Genomic DNA, 5,409 nt, shown 5'->3' on the forward strand with positions numbered 1-5,409 from the left:
TTCAACATCTACACACATATTCGTTCAATTATTAGAAATTATGAATTGAACTCTTTCTGTGCACCAGATACCTCTTAGGTATCATTTATGCACATTGTCTAGAGCAATTCGATGGCATGGCCCCTGCCTCAAATCTCCACTGGAAAACATACATTAAGTAAATAACCATGATGTAGTGTGATGCGTCCAATAAGACAGGTAGATATCAAGGATCAGGAAGCTCAATCACTGGAGGGATTTGCCACCTTCAGTTTGGGAGAGGACTTCTTGATGTTGGAAACCACAGAAGTGAAAGAGAATGAGATTTCCAGGTCTTGCCGGGAAATAGAAGAATTAGACAAGGGATTTGTTTTCAAAACAAATAGAAATATCCTCAGAGATTAATGGCTGTAGATGAAGTTGTGGGCAGACCCTTGGAAGAATGTAATGAAATTTATAGACTTTCTCCCTCAAGAGTATAATGCCCATAAACGAATACACAAATTCTTGAATGCAGTTTCAGAGAGATCTCCCAGAAGTCCCTATAATGGGGGCAGGTTAATAATCTAGGAAAACTTTAGTCTAAACTCCTTTCATTCGTTTTTACCTTTTTTTTTAATTTTTTTGTTTATTTTTGAGAGAGACAGAGACAGAGTGTGAGTGAGGGTGGGGTAGAGAGAGAGAGAGGGAGACACAGAATCTGAAGCAGGCTCCAGGCTCTGAGCTGTCAGCACAGAGCCCAACCTGCGGCTTGAACCCATGAACCGTCAGATCATGACCTGAGCTGAGGTAGGACACTTAACCAACTGAGCCACCAGGTGCCCCTTGTTTTTACCTTTAAAGCAATGTTTCTCAAAGTAAGGGCTTGGGTCAATTGCATTAGAAACACCTGAGATGTTTGCTTAAAATGCAGATTCCTAGGGCTCTATCTGCGATCTATAAAAAAAAAAAAGTCACTCTAATGTGGAGTCCAGGTCTCTGCTTTTTAAGAACTACATGTGTGTGATTCTGTGCAGTGAAATCTTAAGAGCTCCTGGGAGATTCTGGTATATACACCCTAAACCCCAGGGCATTTCCTGTTTATTTGGACTCGCTTTGACCCCTCCCTCTTAAATGAGAGGTGTTTCAGGGCTGTATCCGCTGAGAGGCATAAAGGACTTCTCTCACAGAAACTTCCGGAGTTAGAACACACTCCTCCTATGTATTCCATAGAGTAAAGTCAAGATTTTGACAGCAAGCTCTGTTCATACCCACTTTGTTCCCATCGGTTTGTCTTCTCTGCCCAAGGAGCTTGCAAATTCTCGGACTTGGTAGGTCCTAGCTTCTCATCTCGTATCCCTCAGATCGCTGGGCACGTGTGTGTGCCTCAGAAGTATTTATTGGTTATGGAACCAATGTTCTTTCTTCTTCTTCCTTTCACACAGCTGGCCAGCCTCCCTGTCATTACATCAGAATCCAAAGGTTTTGTTGTCTTTTGCATTTTGTTTTAGGCTGTTCCCACGCTCCTGTGTCTACATCATCCAGGCTATTTTATCGAAAAATGTTTTGTTAGATTTATCCTCAGCTTTGCCTCTTCCTGCCCAGCCCTTTCATAGAAAGTCCTTTGTGTCGAGCAGACAGTCTCTAATCTGCACATCTTCCTCTGAGCTCCAACAGGGCTTCCAGGTGAGCATCCTGACCCCAGCCTGGAACATCTGCTCAAGTGGTCCAGAGCAGCGGGCAGTGATTGTGTATACAGCACTCTTGTCTGATGGGCCCTGGGTCCAGCACGCTCAGGGAGGAAGCCATGAGCACAAATGTTTGCCTTGCCGGCTGGAAGTCCTGAAAGCAGCTGCCTGCTGATTGATGATAACTTGCATAATGACATTGAGTGTTCACATGCTGCCAGGCATGAGTGAGACCCTGCGAGCTCCCCTCTGCAAGCCCTTGCTGGTTGGCCAAATCCTTATCTTCCAGCATGCAGGCAACAGAAACAGCAAGAGCCAGAAGGGATCAGATCCAAAGATGCCCATTACAACCCCAATGGTTTTAACACATGAAGGGGGTAAGGGGGGGGAAGACTTGATGTCTTCCACTTGCAAATTTACAAAGAAAACTACACACAAGGGGCTCAAAGCAGACATGACACCTGTGTATTGGAATATCAGAATAGGATACATTAGTATTTTTATGTTTTATGGATAAAAATGGAGTCTCCTATAGAGCTCATAGAACTGGCTTCTAGAAACATTTCTTTAAAAAATTCCTCTTCTAGTGAGGCCAGATTCTAAGCCAGCCACAATACTTATGTTTATCGCCTTCCTATAGAATTCTCCTCACTGCTGTGAAAAAATGGAGTCTTTGAAATTAAGATGGCCTGTCAAAGTGGTTAAAAATGCCATTGTATAATTGAAGATTAGCAATATGCAGTAACTTGCATTAATATTTCTCAAATCACTCTATTTCACCCATTTTCGTTGCCACTGATTTAGTTGAAGCCCTCACCACTTCCATTATTGACTCTAGTGGATCCTAAATGATTGGCTTGCCTGCTGTCTTACCCTACGCATGCCCTCCACCACATGACAGAGAGATTTCCCAAAGTCACAGGCAGTCAGGTTATTCTCAGTAACTCTCTCTAATTGCCTTTGGAGGGTAGTGTCCAAACTCTCTGTTGTAGATGAGAGGCTCTGTCGTAACTCCCACTTCTCTCCAAATGCAGATAAACCTACTCAGCGAAGGGATCTATGAACTTCAACATGGCCAGGCTTCTACTTCTTCATGTACAGACAACACGTCATGCTCTATCCCTAAATTTCTGTCCGCCCTAATTGGCCTGCCTTTCCTATTGGTCGGCCATGGCACTTACCATGTTGAGTTCTGCAGAATGTTAGTCTTGAAAGATGTTATCTGGGCCTGTTAAAAAAGACTTGGCCAAAGAAACCTGAGAAACTGATGGAGATTATTAAAGCACACTATCATACTAGAGTCTCTGAGATATCCTATTATAAAAAAGAAAGTGATTTTGCTGGTTTAACCAGTCATTTCCCAAACATAGCTGAACTCGGAATACATTTTTTGGAAATACCTCTCAGTGTGTTTCATGGGTCCACAGTCTAGACAATTTACTTATTTTTTTTTTCCTCCAACCAGATTTATTGAACACAACAAAACTCTGTGTACAAAATGACCTAGATCTGCTCCTTCAAAAACATGATCCTTTCTTACTAATATTTTGATAAGTCAGTCCATTGAGTGTCAAAATGCAGCCTACTCTATAATTAATAGCAAAGTGTCCAATGCACACTAAATAATTGGCCTAACCACTGGAACTTTAATAGTTCTGCAAGATAATTAGCATCGGTAGGCTTGAGCCCCTGTGACAGGCTGCTGGAGAACTCATGTCGAGGCCATTTTGCACACTGCCACTGTGATGCCATCGTGTTTCTGGATCATGATGTTCCCATTGTCTGATTCTAGATACACCATAGGGATATCAGTGGGGTCTGAGGTTAGCTGAGCTGCTGGATGGGCTGGAACTGACATCACCCCAGCATGTCCTCTGACTGGGTCCCCTGGCCAGATTAAGTTCTTGTGAATCTGTGTACAAGACTCCAACAATGGATAGATTCTACACTGTGTCCTCCAAGTGCTGCTTCAAGGTCTCCTCGATCCCACTTGCTGTCTGCCCAGCTCTAGATCCCGCAACACATCACATCCTTTTCCACCCCAGGCCCAGATATAGATATCTAGATATAAATAGATAGATAGATAGATAGATAGATAGAGGCACCTGAGTGGCTCAGTCAGTTAAGTGTCTGACTTCGGCTTAGGTCATGATCTCACAATTTGTGGGTCCAAGCCCCGCGTCAGGTTCCGTGCTGACAGCTCAGAGCCCGGAGCCTACTTCAAATTCTGTGTCTCCCTCTCTCTCTCTGCCCCTCCCCTGCACGCTCTCTCTCTCTCTCTCTCTCTCTCTCTCTCAAAAATAAACAATAAAATGAAAAAAAATGTATATATATTGTGTAATGTATTATGCAAATGTATAAAATTCAGTAAGTTCTTTTGTTTTACTTACGGCATACGTTCACCTCCCTTAGCAAAGTGTTCTATGACGTCGGCCAAGTTACTGATCATTTTCAAATTAGTCAAGATTCCTTAGGTTATAATTTACAGAAACCAAATTCAGATTAGTTTAAGCAAATGAAGATTATAGCTCGAATAATTGGCAAGCACAGTGGTAATGATAGTCTTCATCGTAACTCGGTGGTTCTCAGTAGAGGCTGATTTTGCCCTTCCTCATCCCACTCCCCAGGAGAAATTTGGCAAAGTCTGAAGGCATCCTTGTCCCAACTGCAGGAAAGTGGGTGCTTCTGGCATCTAGTGCCAGGTAGAGGTCAGCACAAGAGGCTGAGACTCTTCCCCCAATGAGGAAATATTTAGCCCAAAATGTCAGTGGTGCCAAAATTGAGAAACTCTGAGTATAATTAGGTCCAGACACTCCAAGTCATTAGGAATTCTTTAGTATTCTCCCCTCATGTCTTCGATCAAAGCTAGGTTTTCTCTTTGTCTGAATAGCAGGAAATATGGCTGCTGTCTACATCACATTCACTTACGTCCAATTCTATGACCTGATTAGAAGAAAAGTCTTCCTTACCAGTTTCAATCGGAAAAATACCAGAGAATTCATTGGATTGGTCCAAGTTCGATTGATCTTAAATTTTTTTTTTTCAACGTTTTTTATTTATTTTTGGGACAGAGAGAGACAGAGCATGAACGGGGGGAGGGGCAGAGAGAGAGGGAGACACAGAATCGGAAACAGGCTCCAGGCTCCGAGCCATCAGCCCAGAGCCCGACGCGGGCCTCGAACTCACGGACCGCGAGATCGTGACCTGGCTGAAGTCGGACGCTTAACCGACTGCGCCACCCAGGCGCCCCTGATTGATCTTGTGATCATTACAAAATCACTCCTGTAGATGTTACAATGTTCCCAGCATGGGCCATGTCCCCATCTTCAAGGTGAGGGGTGGCAAAACTCTATTAGTCAGACAAAAGCAACATTTATCACACTTTCTTGGAATTCACTTGCTTATTTTAAAATAGAAACAATAATTTATCTCATAAACTGTCATGAGGCTTCTTTTTAATGCATGTAAAAAGTCTGACCGAATATTTGAAATATGGGAGATGTTTAATGGCAGATAATATGATTGATAGATATACTTTTTAAATACTTTTATTGTGGTAAGAACACTTAACATGAGATCTACCCTCTTGACATATCTCTAAGTACACAATACAGTATTATTTACCATTGGCACAATGTCGAGTAGTAGATCTCGAGAATTTATTCATCTCACATGACTGAGATGTGATGCCCTTTGAACAACAGCTCCCTTTTTCCCTCTCCTTCATCCCTGGTAACCACCATTCTGCTGTTTCTATAAGCTC

At 42.7% G+C, this 5,409-nt stretch overlaps 1 pseudogene; it reads right to left on the bottom strand.

The window, feature by feature from the left end:
- Positions 1 to 3,357: 3,357 nt before the first annotated feature.
- LOC131486366 (ragulator complex protein LAMTOR5-like) lies at positions 3,358 to 4,095 on the bottom strand (annotated as a pseudogene).
- Positions 4,096 to 5,409: the final 1,314 nt, after the last annotated feature.

The sequence above is a fragment of the Neofelis nebulosa genome, chromosome 9 (assembly GCF_028018385.1).
Source record: "Neofelis nebulosa isolate mNeoNeb1 chromosome 9, mNeoNeb1.pri, whole genome shotgun sequence".
Taxonomy (NCBI): Eukaryota; Metazoa; Chordata; class Mammalia; order Carnivora; family Felidae; genus Neofelis; species Neofelis nebulosa.